Source organism: Polypterus senegalus, chromosome 15 (genome assembly GCF_016835505.1).
Source record: "Polypterus senegalus isolate Bchr_013 chromosome 15, ASM1683550v1, whole genome shotgun sequence".
Taxonomy (NCBI): domain Eukaryota; kingdom Metazoa; phylum Chordata; class Cladistia; order Polypteriformes; family Polypteridae; genus Polypterus; species Polypterus senegalus.
This window is the reverse complement of record NC_053168.1, coordinates 37061414-37079447: the sequence shown is the minus strand read 5'-3', so window position 1 is coordinate 37079447 and position 18034 is coordinate 37061414. Positions and strand designations below refer to the sequence as shown.

At 37.3% G+C, this 18034-nt stretch overlaps 1 protein-coding gene across 4 annotated transcripts in view; it reads right to left on the bottom strand.

The window, feature by feature from the left end:
* Positions 1-18034, bottom strand: part of elmo1 (engulfment and cell motility 1 (ced-12 homolog, C. elegans)) — a 530141-nt gene that overhangs the window by 385142 nt on the left and 126965 nt on the right. For all 4 annotated transcript variants that reach the window (XM_039737602.1, XM_039737605.1, XM_039737604.1 and 1 more), the window contains exon 2: positions 7030-7102. The gene's annotated coding sequence lies outside the window, so the exon portion shown is untranslated. The remainder of the gene's footprint in view (positions 1-7029; positions 7103-18034) is intronic.

The window sequence follows — 18034 nt, the reverse complement described above, 5'->3', positions numbered from 1 at the left end:
GGCCTTTTTGGTTTTAAAGTGGCTGTTCGGTCCGATTGAGGGAGGGCAGAGTACAGCACAGAAGACTGATAGCAGGGTATTGATTGATGCAGGGGATGAGGGATTGGAGAGGGTGCTAGAAAGTTGTGTTTGTTACGAAGTTGGTGATTGTTCAAGTAAAACTTTTGTGACACTTTATCATGTCAGTTGCTACAGTATCAAAGAAAAGATAGAAAAGATTGCATTACCGAAAAACAAAAGGCGATTAATCATCAGAACCAGGTGTAATTGTAAAAAAAGTAGGACAAATCGAGGTCAGAAATAAAAGGCAAAGAGTAGACAACAAAGTAATTTCGCATTCGCATCATTTAATGCACAAAACGTGGACTTACACAACAATAGACCATACGCTATGAGAATCTGTGGTCCCGGAATAGTTAAAGCAATGACAAGTTCAATTTCAAAGAATACACAATTCGGTCAGGTGTATATTTATGATCACGGAGAAGCAATGCAAATTTTAACAGGCAAAAAGAAAGTTAATGTAAATATTCTGAGAATATCATTACACGTCAAAGGAGATCATGATATGCCATTCATATTAAAATGTTTACAGTTTACTGTGAGAATAGCTTTTGCTATGACAATCAATAAATCACAGGGACAAACAATAGAAAAAGTCGGATTATTTATTAGAGAAACAGAAACAATATTCACTCACGGGCAGTTATACGTTGCGTTGTCACAATGTGTCTCAAAAAAATATTGTTTTTAATGAAGGTTTTAAGTAAAAGTGCAAATAATGAAATTGAAACAATTCCAAAGAAAAAAAAAATTTTAATTGTATATCTGATTAACCAAACACAGGGGCTGGCGAGCAAAGCCCCCTAGTAATAGAAAAAATAAAAAGTAAAAAACAAAGCCAGTGTTAAAAAACCCCACAGCTTGCAATATTATCTTGCACTTGGGATATTGTCTCTATCCAGCTTGTTTCACCACACACTCTAGCAGCTCCCCTGACTCTATTCCCAGATCCACAATTTGCCTATCTTTTCACTACTGGTATGAAGTATAACTTAGTTAGTTGACCTTCTGATAACAAATATCAGATCAAAATTCATCACTTACCACATGCAAACTAGAAAGATAAGGCCTTCTCTCCAAACTAACAGAGAAACCGTCCCTTGTAAAAAGACATCATTATTTAGTTATACTATTATGACTCTTTCAGTTACATATTTGTGAAAAAAAAAATTTTTTAAATTATATCGCTTCTCTTCATCCATTCGATAACCGCCCTTATTATAGATGCAAATTTTGTAAATATTTTACGTTTCACATGCACTTTAAGAAAATGTCAGTTTCAGTATACTGTACATTTTCAGCTTCTTTTAAATAATGCAATTTTTTTAGCTATTAAGTATCTATAATAAAATCTACATATAAAAGTACTTATAGTCAGATTAATAATACAAATAATTCAATTTACCGGGGGTTAAACGTTAACACTATACAAGATTATAGACTGTTATACCTGCCTCGCACTCTCCACCTTACATTTTTTAACTTGCACTGCTTTTTTTTTTATTGCTCTTTAATTTAATATCGTTTTTATCAGTATGCTGCTGCTGGAGTATGTGAATTTCCCCTTGGGGATTAATAAAGTATCTATCTATTTATCTATCTATCTGTGTTCAAGGCTAATTTCTGTCATGTTAAATATTGTAATTAAACAGCACATTAATTTCTTCAGAACTACAATTATGGATGGTCTTTGGATTTTGTGAAACATTTTTACTGTGAAGCTCACAGTACAGGGGTGAAAAGAACAAAATCATGTCAATTAAACACAGTCAAAGTAAGAAGTATTCTCTTGATGGAAGTGGCTCTGCAGCTAAGGAGGACAAAAAATTGTGAAAAATTGCCAAGCCCCGCCCATTGATGCTCATTATTTGCATGTTCAGAACTTGATAATGAAAATGCAAAATGGAAAATGAAAATTCAATGAGCAGGAGGTGGCACCAGCGCTTATTTGCGTTTAACTTTTTATTTTTGCAGCTTCATTGCAGTTAAGGCTGAAAATAAAATAACCCCATTATCAATTTCAAATTTTGCAGCATTCTTGCGTAAAGACTTTGAACATGAAATTGCAAATGGGAGTATTTCATTTTCATTTTTGCATAATTTCTGTGTGCAGATTTTCAAAATGAAATTGCAAAAGAATAATTGCATTTTCATTTTATAATTTTAATTTTTGCAGAAAATGCCTCCCATATGTCTCTGACCACTGAGCAGTGCACTTCTCTCGTGAAGTCAGCTGATCTCTCTGTGTCAGCCTCCCCACCTTCTCTGCACAGCATCGATACTACAGCAGTCATCTGTTTTATTTGAGTGTTTAGTTATCTGAGGTAGCATAAATCCATATTATTACAGATAATTAGGATTTTATACATCTCTGTGTGTGTGTAAATATAGTGTGTACATATTACACAAGCACATTCTTTAAATATTATTACTCATGCATGCTGTTACTAACAAGGTCTCTTGTTCCCTCCACAGCAAGGAGCCATCACAAGGAAACAATGCTTAGCTTTGCACTCACAAGACAAACTACACCCCACTGATATAACCAGAAAGGCAAAAACATGATGGGTATCTTTTGACCCAAACAGCAGAAGGAATCTCCAAAGCCACTAGCTATTATAATGTGCACAGAACGCGAGTTTACTTTAGGTTTTGTGTGATAAGGGGCTGTTTTTGTTAACTGCACAATTTATTAAACAGGGTTGTGGCTAGCTTGGTACCCCAAATACTGCACCTTATCCAGCAATTTTCTTGTACAGGGTTGACTTCTTGCAACTGACAGGATGCAGCAGATGTTTGCCGACTAGCTGACCAACCACAATCGTCACATGGTAGGTAACCATCCAAATAATCATATTGCGATTCACACCTATGAATGTAATACTCCAGTCTTCACCCAGTCAAGTAAGTGAACCAGTCGCCATGGAGCAACATCAAAGGCTTTGCCTCGGGCAAAATCTGAGGTTAGATTTCCGTAAGAGGAAGCGCCCCAATTCAAAACATGCATCGTGTAGTCTTTGTATTATTTGGCAGGTGCTATATCACATATACAAACAAATATAAATGGTCCTTTTAGGAGGTCTTACACTAGTTTTGCTGTGTTTAGGACTCCTAATTACAAAAGGAACTCCTTTTAAAAAAACACCCCAAGGAATTTACTTCATGAGGATGGTTTACAGAATGCCAAAGGTATATACAGTATACAGACAGCTTTAAAAAAAATCACATTATTATGTAATTTTTAATGTAAACAATGGACAGATGCTTACTCAGCAGACCACTTTTTAAAAAAAGTCAATTGTGAAGTCAATCAAAAAAAAAATTAACAATATAACGCACAATTTCTTTCCTTAACCCACTTATTCAAGGGAAGGTAACAGGGCACTTGGAGCCTATACTAGGAATCATCAGGCACAAGGCAGGAGCAACATGTGGACAGGCTGCTAGTTCAAAGAGTGAACACACACACACACACACAGTAGTGTCAATTTGAACAATGCCAGGCAACCTAACCTGCATGTCTTTGGACTGGGTAAGGAAACCGGAGCACCCAAAGAAAATCCATGTGAACACAAGAACATGCAAACTCTATGCAAGAAGCAACAGGATTGCAAACCCTGTTCTCCTTATCATGAGGTAGTGGCACTACCAATGCACTTCCATGCCAGCTCTGGACAGAACATTCTAGAATAAATACCACTACAATAAAATTGGATAAGTGGGTTAAAAAAAAAAACATTTTGCTGTACAAGTCAGAGGAGTATGCCACAAACTATGAATATGAGGAAGGTGTTTTAGGATTGAAAATATATAAATAAATGAAAATAGATAAATCGTCTAAAAATATATTTAATATATTATTTGCATGAATATTTATCTGTTTGTGATAGTATTAGATCTTGATTAAAAAAAAATAGATGTACCAGATAGGGTGCTTAGTATTTTGTCCAGGAGACAGTGTGAAGTTTGTAAATTTTGCATGTGTCTATCGGATTTTTCAAATACAGCATTTTAATTTTCTTACCGCTTCCCAAGGACTTATTAATTATGTTAACTGGTGGCACTAAACTGATCCAATACGAATAAACATTGTGGTCCCCGGCCGGGACGCCCAGGAGTACGAGAGGAGGGCTGGTGCCACCTCCAGACCGCGAGGGGGCGTCCGTCCTGGTTATGTTGGGGGCCTCGGGTAGAGGGCTTGGAGGCCCAGCCCTGTAGGGACCCGTGGCCACCGCCAGGCGGCGCACTGATGCCGGTTTATCCCGTGTGGTCCCCGGCCGGGACTGGAGCCCAGCTGGGACGCCTTGGAGGACCAGAGGAGGGCGTGTGCCTCCTCCAGACCGAGAGGGGGCGTCCGTCCTGGTTATGCAGGAGGCCTCGGGTAGGGGGCTTGGAAACCCAGCCCTGTAGGAACCCGTGGCCACCGCCAGGCAGCACCCCAGTGCAAATTGCCGGGAAGCAGCTGGAGCCCATCCGGGTTCCTATAAGAGGGGCCGCCTCCCTCCAGTCATTAGTGGATGTCGGGAGGTGGTTGGCAGAGCTGGAGAGAGGACAGGAGGTGGCCAGAGGAAAGGCACAAGGACTGTGAGCCCTGGACTTTGGGGGAATCGTTGCAAGAGGCACTGGGGTTGCACGTGAACAAAACTTGTAAATATTGTAAATAAACAGTGTGTTGGGTGAACTTATGATGTCCGTCTGTGTGTGTCCGGGCCGGCTTTCACAACATGTTTGAGTGTGCACTATTATGAACCGGCAATCCAATTAAGACAGATTGCTAACTTGTATCTGATGGTGCCAGGGTAAGCCAATGTCACATTGTATGACTTTTAGTCGTAAGGAATGTCACAACTTTAACTGCTGATCTCATGGCCAAAAACATCATATGATGTTTCTAATCATCATCGATATGATTAGAAATTGCAGGGCATTTCAAATTACACAACTGCATGCCTACTTTCCAGCACAGTTTCACATTTTCAAAGCATTGTGTGCTCCCACCCTTTTCTGATAGCCAATAACCTGCTGCCTGAAGGAGCCGGATCGCATGCAAAGAGTTTACAGGCATGCCGAGTTCAGGCACAAACTCAGCCTCACGCCTTTTTTTTTTCCTATTTCATCATTATATATAAAGCACAAGACAAATGTCAGATAAGCCTCTCTTCTGTTTGGAAGGTCTGTAAATTCCTTATTCCTCTTTGATGCGTTATATGTATTGTATTTCCAGGCAAGTGCTCTTTGGTAGTCTGTGTTGTACACACACAACCCACTCCTAAAAACTGAGATAAACTCCAGTCGCAGACTAGTTGGATGGAGTTGCTGAGTAAATCGCACTATATAATTGGCTGTCACAGGTATGCACCGCAACTAGAAGTAAAAATCAATTGATAAAAGTTGTGTAATGTTGACATGATTTTTAGACAACATGTCATTAAACAGCAACTGCAGGGCTCTTCTTATGTTATGGCAAGTTTACAACACATTCTTCCTTTTGGACTGATTAACAGGTAATCAGATGTAATCACAGAAGTCACATAACTTTACACCACAGACAATGATTGAAATTTTTAAAAATCTGAAAGTAGAAATTCAGCGTTTAGCCTCTAAGAAAATCAGCTGGAACAAAAAATTAAGGAAAACATTTTATTTACAATAGTCAAAACCTTGCAAGGGCTTCCTTGGGGCAGAATAGGATGTCAGACCTCTGTAAATAAAGTATATATAAAGTGGCTTTTACTTAAATACACTGCATTGTACATTTCTCACTTTATGTTTTCAGAAAGGCTATGTAACAGATAGTATCTAAATACAATTTATGTCTTAAGAATTTGGTAAAAGGGACAACAACAGTGACTCAACCTCATGGAAGGCAAGCGTCTGACATTCTGAAGGTCAAAGAGAACAAGTGCTGTATGTATAATTGCAAAAATGATGTGGGCATTCTGTTCTGCAGCCATACGATGACAGTAACTAACATAAAAGGAAGGGTCTCAATTGAACCCAAGAAGGAAAATGGCACAGCAAAACAGATATCAAAAGAAATACTTTTATTTTAGTTTTGAACTCAAAGCACAGTCACATGACTTTCCTTCAACCACTTATAATACAGAGTAAAAACATGTAGAAGAAAGAAAATTAAAATAAGATAAAACCACTTTAACAGTTTATTTTCTCAAATATAAATATACTCTAACTGCACCCTTCCTATTGTATACTCTTAAGATGTGCCATGGTGAATCATTCTTCTTTGATTTTCATATACATAAACCAAATTAAAAACACACCACATATTTTAATGATGTAATTTTCATATCTTTTCCTTAACAACATGAAAATAAAATATTTTAGAAAAAACATAAGATTAAGGAAACTCAAAAGTTATGAATAATATTAAATAAACAAAAGACGTCTTTAAAGAAGTCTTTTAACATTGCTAGATTTGATACATCACTGAAAAGTCACCAGCCTGGACTGCACCACAAATCGCTAAACTACAAAGGAAGGAAGCTCACTGATAACCAGCAGCTTTAATACAACACTCTAGGCTTGTCAGTATTTCAAAAGGAAAACAACATGATTATTAAATAGGTTTCTCAGAAAAAGCACTAATAGAACATTACTTAAAATGTTTGCTAAATAAAACACAATGTGGAGTCTGTAAAGAAGGCAGAAGAAAACAATAAAGCTGGTTGCCTTATTACTAACTCTTTTTGTATTCTATACACACTTAAAGAGTGCTACCCCACCCTGGAGCCGTGAGGCAGCCCGCCTGTTCTTCACCGACATTTACAACAACAGGAAATCCTGCAAGGGTTGACTTGATCTCTGCACTTACCAGTTACTGCATAATTAAGAAGCTGACTGCCATTACCTCAATCTCACAATGATGAATCTATTCACATGAGGCCACAATTTATTACAAAACCAAACCTTTTAATGCCATTACTGGAACCCCCGATCAAAACTTACATGGAGATGTATAGCACTTCTTGTAGCTCGACAGAGTCTTCAAAGTCACAGACCATCTCAGGCACAGCTTTGGCTGAAAGAGGAAGTAAGCTTACATCATAAAATAGGAAACTTGTCCACCAGCATAAAACAAATGAGCGCCAAAGTTAAAGTAAAAGAAAGAATGAAAAGGAGCAGGAAGCATCATCTTTCTTAAGAAACGAATAAAAAAAAAAATATTTTAATCTGTTTGAAAATTCAGTGCATTGCAAACTTGTCTCATGCTGAATATTCCAGAATTGTTGTATTTAAAACATATTTTCAATCTATGTGATAGACAATATTTTTGAGAAATATTAGTGTCAGCCTCTCCAGAAATTACTTCTGTCTTGTGCTCAGTGCAGGTAGAACAGGGTTTGGTTCTGTGCACTCTTAAAATGTAATTAAGCAGGGTAAGGAAAATGAGTGGAAGGATTACCTGAAAGAAGAATGAATGAGTTTATATTTAAAATGTCATAAAATATGAAAACTGCTCAAAGATCTGGGCAATTTGCAAGGCATAAAATATTTATATTTTTATATGTATACACAAATACTGTGAATTCAGAAACTCATTTTTATTTTTAATAAATTTGTAATCCTTTCTGTAAATATGTTTTCACATTTTCACAATGAGATATTGAGTGTAGATTGAAATGAAAAAATGGCAAATGCATCCATTTAAAATTAAGTCTACAACATAATAAAAAGTGCAGAAAGTGAAAGGGTCTAAATACTTTATATATTTGTTATATATATTTGTTATATATATATATATATATATATATATATATATATATATACAGTATATAAATATAGATATATACATATATATGCATATTTAAATGCAAATATACATATATGCATACACACATGCAGTGATGTTAGAATGTTTGTAAATCATTTCTAATTTTCTATTTCTAAATAAATAAGACCTAAACTGTAATCAGATTTATAATAAGTCCTAAAAGTAGATAAAGAGAACCCAATTAAACAAATGACAAAGAACAATATACTTTTTTCCTTTACTCAATCGAAGAAAATGTTACATATGTGTGTGTAAATCTTTTCTTTCAGTGACTGGTGTGACTCTCTTGTGCCGAAATAAGTTCAACTAAACATTTCCAGTGACTGTTGATAAGCCCAGCACACCAGCTTGCAGGAATTTTTGCCATTCCTACTTGCGGATTTGCTTTTTAACTCAGCGATGGTGGTTCCACAACATTTAGGCACTGATAGTGCATTTCTAAAACATTAATTCTCTTCTGCTATAATCATTCATTCACAGAATGACTTGTGTGCTTAGGGTCGTTGTCTTACCGAATACCCCACTTTCTCTTCAGCTTCGGTTCATGTATGAACACCATGACATTTTCCTGTAGAATTTGCTGGCACAATTCAGAACTCATAGTTCAACCAATGATGGAAAGCCATCATGTTACACAGGTAGCAAAGTTGGCCCAAATCATGATACAGCCACCACTATGTTTCACACATGGGATATGGTTATGTTGAAAGGCAGTGTTTGCTTTTCATCACACATTAACACTTCTCATTCAAGCCAAAAAGTTGTATTTTGAACACATCCACCTACAGAACATTTTTCCAGTAATCTGACTTATGCAGAGTGTCTTTAGCAAACTTAAGATGAGCAGCAATGTACTTCTTGGAGAAAAGTACCACATTTCTAGCACAACTGTACATATTTATATAACCAGTTCCGAGTGGCCAATATCATTAAGTGCTACCCCCCAAAAAACATGCATATATGCTGAATAAAAATAAATGCTAAGCAGACATTGTATAGGCCACGAACTCAGCCCACATATCTGGAGACTTGGGGCAGCAGTACCAGCCTTTAGACTTATTCAGAAACTAAAATACTGAAAAAACCAATGAAAAGAAAGCTTAATCCCAAACACAAAAGCTCTTTGCTCACCTCCATAAAGGAAGTGTTATGAGATGGAGTGTAAAGAGTCTTCTGCAGTAGATCCAATTAACCTTCACAGTTAGCTAAAAGATATTTCACTCTGTGTCAAAGTTCATACATGCATCCATCTATATCCTGTATCCACAAGGGTTTTTTTTTTCTAAACATCACTAGGATGCAAAGGAAAACCAAACTGCTCAGAAAAAGGACAGGAGCTGGACCAAGAGAGATTGTGAAACACTCCACAAGACAGTGACTGGGAAAGGATTCAAACCCAGTACTTCCACGATGGCACAACACCTCCACATAACTAATGTATCAAATGGAAGAATACTCAAGACTTGAATTTATAAAGAATTGACTAGTATGTTATTTTTACCACAATCTGCACAGCAAATCTAAAATACACTACAGAAAATAGTATTACTTTAATACAGTCATCTTTATATTTGGGTATTGCTGTTAAGAACAGATTATCGAAATTCACTAGACAGATAAAGTTGTTGAAAATCTAGATCATTCTATTGCATACATGCGTCACATTTAAGGCTTCTAATTAAAGCCTTCCTACTGATCTTTTGTTGTTACAGGATATACTCAGTATTAAACTTTTTTAACAATGACATGAAGAGATAAGATAATTAACTAGGGACATGCAGATCAATTATTGAAAAGCATGAAAATAAATAAATACCAAACAATGGGAAGTGAAAACAGAAGCTAAACTGAAAGGGATCTGTCATGAAATGCACACAACCTTAATCTGTTTCCTTCCTCCATTTATGACATTTCCTTGAGGTTACCTCACAACCAGCATTTATTCTCAGAAAAAAAGACCATTCCAGAAGAATAAAACTGAGGCGGTATAAAGGAGAAAACTGAAAGAAAAAAAAACAGCAGAGTTCGATTATTCAGAAATTAAACACCAGCTGAGCATAGCCATTTATTTTGAATCATTCAGAATTCTACCTCTGTATAAAGGAAACTTACTTAGTTTATAGCCAAGTTTAGGTTAGAATGAGTATTTTATAAATAAACTGAAGTGTGGAGTCATGCTAGTGGCCACTTTGTTTATGGGTTTCACATGCTATCAATACCACATGGAAACAAAAGAAGCTTCCCTTCTCATCAACAGACTGTTCTTTTCATACTAAATCCTAAAAATATGTGTGTGTACATATGTATGCTCCGTAATGAGTTAATATTTTTCTTGTAGCCAGTGCTACAGCACATATTGGAATAAATATCTTTGAAAAATGAATGAATGAAAGAATATGAAAGATACACAATAAAACAGTAGTTTATCAAGTTCAGACTGTCAAAGACTATACAATTCAAGAAGATATAATTTGAAATAAAGACAGTCAAGGCACAAGCTGTATAACACTTCACCCACAGAGCTGTCATATTATATTTTAGAGATTTTTGAATTACAATCAGTTGATAACAGCTGGCTACCTGACTTGTACAACTGGAAGAGGTCAAAGAGGCAGAAAGGAACAATGTATTTAAATGATTTATAAAAAATACACACTTTAACTGGCATGCAGTAAAAGTATTTTAAATAAATATCACTGCTCTGGGTTTACAGATTTAAATGTTGTTTTGGACTTTAGTCTGTTCTGCATGTAGTGATACAGTCTTTTCTGTGTTAACATCAGCATGCCAAGTTAGCAGAACAGCATATACATGAAAATTGACCCAGTACCATATGCTATACAAAGGACAGGTGCTGTTAGAGAAATTATAAGATTCATATGGCATCTTTCAGTCTTTAAAGGAACCTGACATTAGCCTGTTGGCGCACTACATTACTTTGAGTAGGACAGCATATTACACTTAACAACTGTAGTTGCTGGATCTCATAGGATTGAGGAAGACAGAATATACCGCTAGCAGATGCAGGGATGACAGATTACATGACCCACTCACCACGTCTCAGCACAGTCTCAAGCATCCAAAGTACTGCAGGCTCCCTACGTTTTGACAGCCAGTTAATGTACTGCCTGGCAGGTCCACTGGCTGTACAAATATTTTCCAGATATGGCGAGATCAGCCACAGTCTTGGCCATACTTTTTACTGTTTGGTAATGGTATGACAAACAGGACAAATGGGACAGACAAGCCCTTCATTTGTTGCCATATTGCAAAACACTGGCTTGTCTTCTTCTATTGTAAAAGCATTGTATCTATTACACTTCCAGCTTAGCACTTAACTCCTATAAACATTGGAGCCCACCCATAAAACTTATGACAAAAATCAAACCTACAAGATTTAGTCAGGGTGAGTTATTAACCACTATGTCCGAGTCACTGGGGATATCACAATACACTACTGGTGGTCACGTGTGCATGATGTGACCTGTCCCGACTTGTTAAGACTATGTAAATGAAGCTATGACTGAACATCGCTGGACAAGTCAAGTAGTGTGGTGGTGACTTCAGGCAGTTAAACAGTCAACCCACATACATACACACACACACACACACTCCCTTCCAAAGCAAAATGCCGATCTACTACCATAGGCAGCCGATCTACTACCATAGGCAGCCGTTTATTCACCACCTTGTAAAAGAAACAGCTGTTAGTAAAGCAAAGTCCATTGTCCTTGATAAGCTGGAAGAGTAACTCATGAGGCTCAAAGGCTCTGCTGTCCACTCTGTTCATTCTTACTATCATGGATTCTTGCTCTCTACTCTCATTTTACGCCAGTGCAATACTAAGCTCTTTCTAGCATTCTCGACATTTACCATTTTTATTTATTTTATATTATATTTCAGCTTAATATTTTTGGTAAACCTTTGAATTCTCGTTTTAATTTGTAAAACACCATATGTAGATGGTACTCATTTATAAAGACAATATACAAAATGAGACTGATTTATCAATGCAAATTATTATATTATAAAAGTGTTACAACATTTTAGACAACAGCAAAAGACCAGGGGTCTCATGCATAATGCCGTGTGTAGAATTCGCATTATAACATGACATAAGCACAAAAGCTGAAATGTGCTTACGCACAGAAAAATTTAGATGCAGGAATCAGTGCGTACTCCAACTTCCACGTTCTTCCGCTCCATAAATCCCGGTTAGTGTGAAAAGTAACGCTCGTGCATGAGCCTTCTGTCCCGCCCCCAACTCCTCCCAGAATTACACCTCTATGAATATGCAAATCAGTACAAATTGCCCTTAAGCTCAACCAAGTGGAGGCAAGGAAAAACATACTATTTGTTGGTTTAAACAGTGGTATAAACAACAAAAGGAGGCTGATTGCCTGACATAGTCGCACAGTGCCCAAAATAAAAAAGAAGTTGTCACATATCAAAGTCGCTGTGAAAAGGTGAGTTGTAGCTTACCGTCTGAGTGTCATATGAAAGCTTATTAGGGTACAAAGAAAAAAAAGGCACAAAGTAGGAAAAAAAGCACGAAATGTCAACTTCAGTCTCGAAATTTCCACTTTAATTACGTAGTTTATTTTGTCATTAAAGTAGAGCATCATAAACTTTATCTTAAAATCGTTTAACCAGTTTCTCAAATCACATCACAATTAAAGTAGCACGCTAAATGCTTTGTTTTGTATTTGATCTTTTGCTGTGTGTGTGTGAATCACTACGTGCTTCCGCTTTCTCTTTCTCTGACAGGACACAGAATCCATTACATTTGTGATATTACAGCTCTGAATAATTAAAATACTGAGATTTATGCGTGATATCTTTTTCATGATGATAGGAGTTAAAGCATGTTATTAAACAGGGGAATATGGCATGATTGTGCTCGACTTTCGATGAAATTATTGTAGCAGTACTGTCTCTTTCAAACGTACTAATCTCCAATTCCTGTCCTTACTTTTCTTTCTCCATATACCCAATCGCCACACAATCAGCTCTGTAATAGACGTTAAGCCATCTGTAAGCTTACAATGACGATTCTTGAAAACTTTTAAGGAACATTGAAATATCTTTGTAGTACAAGTTTAACTATTCTATCCATCTATAGAATAGATACCTATACATCTCAGCCCCAGAAAGAATACAGCACAAAGTAGGATCAATCCATGAACTAGCTGGCGCTGCAGAACCGTGTCCTCACATTAATATTATTCAATACAGATTATTTAAATGAAGTTAAAGTTTATCTATATAATATAATCAACATATTTTGCTGCATTTCATCTTAAAGATGATATCGTCATCATATGTAAATACGTGCTTTATAAAGTGGCGCAGGTTGTGCAATATTATAACTGTAGTGCAAGTTTAGAGTGAGGTAATTGTACTTATAAGTACAAACAGTTCTACAAGGAGCACTTGATGGACTGATTTGACTTTTTCTGAACCGCAAGGTCCGTACAGGAAAGGCTTTGAAACGTTTGGCCGAGGCTGAGGCAGGGTGGGCTAGATGCTGTATACCGATATTTCTCTTTCCGATTAGCTGCTGCTGTGATTACCAACTCAGATACAGTGATATAAATACTCTGAGTGGTGCAGTGAGAGCAATATGGAAAAAGATGAGCCGCTGTGGCAACCCTTAACGGAAGCAGCTGAAAGAAGAAAAAAAGGTGCAGTGAGAGCAACAATGCTAAAGCAGTTATGGTATTTGGAATACTATGGCTATTCCCTGGACCATTTTATTGTTACAAGTTAATTACAATCAGATGCATTACACTAATAAACAATATGCGGTTAGTTTTAGTGTATTTATAAATCCGCGGCAGGAATGTGGCTCTAAGAAATAAAGATAAACCACACGGGAACAGTAGCACTGCTTTGACGCTGGGTGCCGCTAATCTGCAAAACTGAGCGGAGAACTTGCGTACGACATGGTATGAGGTACCGTGGAAAAGTGAATGGCTTTACGCCAAGTGTAGGTTTTATACATCGCGATTTGAATGTGGAGAAGTTCTTGCACAACATTTCTGTGCGTACGCACCGTTTATGCATGAGGCCCCAGTACTTTAATCCAAAAGAGTCAGCTACAAAATAAAGAAAACTGATACAAAAATACAATATTGCAATTCAACAAACCACACAGAAGAGTTCAAGAAAAAAGGACAGTTTTAAAAATTCATTTCCCTGCGACTGAATACTTTATTACATTTCTTAATGCATATAAATACAATGTATTATTATTTATAAAATTATGAGTATATAATTGTGTCTGACTTTATCATGGAAAGGCTTTTGGGGACACATTTCTTTAAAACATAAAACACTTTTTAAATACATAGTTCTTTTTAATGTGGACCCATGGTACAATTATCAAAGCCTGAGAAAAAACTCCTTGTCCTCCTTAAATCCGTTCACCCCTCTCCAACAGCATGTTTTGAGTTGTAAATGTGTTGATCTGCAAAAGCAGCAAGTTGCCTGCTATCCCATACCCCCACCAATGCAGAAAGGGCATAAAATTCTCTCAGCACAAGTCTGTTAACCTGCTTTAGAGTTGTAGAGGGTAAATAATATATCGTTATTTGGAATACATGCATTTCATGTGTGTTTCGTGTCTGAAGTAAAGCCGGCAGCTGACCAGGAGAAATAACCGGCAGTGAGAACTCAAAGTCTTTCGCTCAGTGGATGGTGGAAACTTAAAGCCAACGGTCTCTTAGTGATTCAGCTGAACGCAGAAAGCGCAGAAGTTACAACAAAAACAGAGAAGATGATATCAACACTAAACATAAGTTCTATCTGCTCTCTGCCCATTGAGAGCACGTTTATATGTTGTGTGTCCAGCAGCATCTACAGTTCAGGTTTTCCAGCTGACAGTGTAGACAGCTTCACCTGCCAAAAGTGTTTAGAGTTGGTCGGAAAAATAAGTGAATTGGAGGACCGTGTTGGGAACCTGATAGAAATTAGGCAAACCGAAAATTGGATTGACTCGTTTTGTTTAGACAATTTAGCTACTTCTGATTTGGCTTCAGTCTCTCCAGGTCCCATTGTGGTCAGTGCATGGCTGAAGTCAGCAGCACCAATTCAGACACAGGGCTACTGGGTAACAGTAAGACTGGGGTCTAAGAAGCCAAAATTTAGTCCCTCGGCACCCAGGTCACCAATTCAGACCCAGAACAGATTCTCAGCACTCCGCAGCGCGCCTGTGGAAACTGAGAATAAGAAAGTGCTCTGGCAATTCCATAGTGCGGAATGTTAGAATTCCAAACTATATTAAACCAGCAGTTATGTTAAATGCCTCGCAGGGGCCAAGATTTCTGACAAAGAAGCCACATTGGACTGTGTCGCCGACGATGAAGTATCTACCTTATTGCTGCATGTTGGCATTAATGATATTTATTTACAGCAATCTGAGGCATTAAAGAGGAATTTCATCTCTGTATGCACCAAAGCTAAAAGAAAATGTCAGAATTTAGTTGTATCTGGCCCCTTACCAAGATTATATAGAGGGGCTGTGATTTATAGCAGATTGCATTCCCTTACTGCTGGCTAGAAACCTGGTGTGCAAATAAAAGCATAGCGTTTGTGAACAATTGGGATGATTTTTGAGAAAGGCCTGGATTTTTCAAAAGAGATGGTCTTCATCCTAACTGGAGGGGATCTTATGTATTATCCCAAAATATGGCAGCAAAACTGCCTGGCTGACTGATTAGAGCACCATCCAGGCCACAGTCATGTGATCTTAAATCACAGGCTGTTGTTTATCCCACCTGTTACTATCCTGAAGCTGTTACCCATAATCCCTGTTGTGAGGCATCCATTAAATTTAGTCTTGATGCAAACCTTAAAATTACCTGATAACCACAAAATAAGGTGTATAATCAGACCAAGGGATAAAACCAGACCCTCCACCAAGGGCATCTGTAATAGAAATTTACTTCAAATTAAAACAAATAATATATCACTAGTTCAGAAAGAAGCATGCAGTTTTAAATGCTGCTTATTGAACATTTGCTCTCTTGGCAGTAAAGCAGTTTTGGTAAATGATATTATATTAAGTACAAAATCTGACCTGTGTCTTCACACTGAAACCTGGCTTAGTAAACAAAGAGAGTGCGACATCTAGATTGTAATTCTGTTTCAAAATTAACACATACTTTGAGTAAGTCGAGTGTAATTGTGGAAAACAATTTAGATCAGCTAACATCTCATTATAATGTGACCTTGAGAGATGCTCTGGACACAGTGGCTCCCGTTAAAACAAAAGTGATCAAAGCACATAGAAACTCTCCCTGGTTTAATGAAAACACTCAAGCTCTTAAATTAGAGTGTCGAAAACTGAAGCACAGATGGAGAACAACAAAGCTACATGTCTTTCAAATTGCATGGGCAGAGCGTGTTAAAAAATATAAAAAAGCTCTCTTTAAAGCTTGCTCAGAATACTATTCTACAATAATAGATAGCAATATTAAAAAACCTCAGGTACTGTTTAGAACAGTGGCTATATTAGCAAATGGAAATTCAGATCTACAGTGCAAAATACCAACAGATATCAGCAGTACAGACTTTTTGAACTTCTTCAATGAGAAAATTAAAAATATAAGATCCCAGATCTCAGCATCACAGTACAAACTGCATACTAGCAGACCCTGCCTCACATTGCACTGAGCACTTTAGTAATTTTAATTCAGTAACTGAGTAGGAAGTCTTAACTTTAATTTCTAAAATGAAGCCCACTACTTGTTCCCTAGATTCAGTGCCAACAAAACCATTAAAAAGTTTAATAGATGTTGTTGCAGCGCCTATTCTAAACATACAACAACAATAACAATAGTTCATTATTGAATGGCACAGTACCTGATGCACTAAAAGTGTCAGTCATTAAACATACTTAATAATTATAGGCCTATTTCAAATGTACCCATTCGCTCTAAAATACTAGAAAAAGTAGTCACTAATCAGTTTCAGTCACACCTTATGCATTACAACTATTTGAGAAATTCCAATCTGGTTTCAGCACTGGTCATAGTACAGAAACGGCACTAACGCGGGTTGTAAACGACATTCTGATATACAGGGTGGGCCATTTATATGGATACACCTTAATAAAATGGGAATGGTTGGTGATATTAACTTCCTGTTTGTGGCACATTAGTATATGTGAGGGGGGAAACTTTTCAAGATGGGTGGTGACCATGGTGGCCATTTTGAAGTCGGCCATTTTAGATCCAACTTTTGTTTTTTCAATAGGAAGAGGGTCATGTGACACATCAAACTTATTGGGAATTTCACAAGAAAAACAACGGTGTGCTTGGTTTTAACGTAACTTTATTCTTTCATGAGTTATTTACACGTTTCTGACCACTTATAAAATGTGTTTAATGTGCTGCCCATTGTGTTGGATTGTCAATGCAACCCTCTTCTCCCAATCTTCACACACTGATAGCAACACCGCAGGAGAAATGCTTGCACAGGCTTTCAGTATACGTAGTTTCAGGTGCTGCACATCTCGTATCTTCACAGCATAGACAATTGCCTTCAGATGACCCCAAAGATAAAAGTCTGAGGGGGTCAGATCGGGAGACCTTGGGGGCCATTCAACTGGCCCACGACGACCAATCCACTTTCCAGGAAACTGTTCATCTAGCAATGTAGTGTTCACTGGATATTCAAACTGTTCTTTATATAGCCTCCAGCAAATCCAACATGCTACTGCAAGAATGATTACAAGAACAAGAAAATACGAACACATAACTCCAGTTCTTAAATCCTTATACTGGCTCCCAGTTAAGTTTATGGCAGATTTCAAAATCCTCCTTTTAACATATAAAGCATTAAATGGCCAAGGTACAGCTTATTTGTCTGAACTTAAGACTTACAAACCAGAGAGCACATTAAGATCTCAAGATGCCGGTCTGCTTATGATTCCAAGAATTAATAAAATAACAGTGGGAACTCGAACTTTTAGTCACAGGGCCCCTAAACTGTGGAATGGTCTGCCTGCTACTATAAGAGGTGCCCCATCGGTCGAATCTTTTAAATCCCGGCTGAAGACTCACTACTTCAGTTTAGCAAATCCTGACTAAAGCTGCTAATTAACTGTACAGACTGCATCTCTGTTGTTAGTCATTAGCACTAAACCATAAGTAACATGATAGTTATAATTTGATA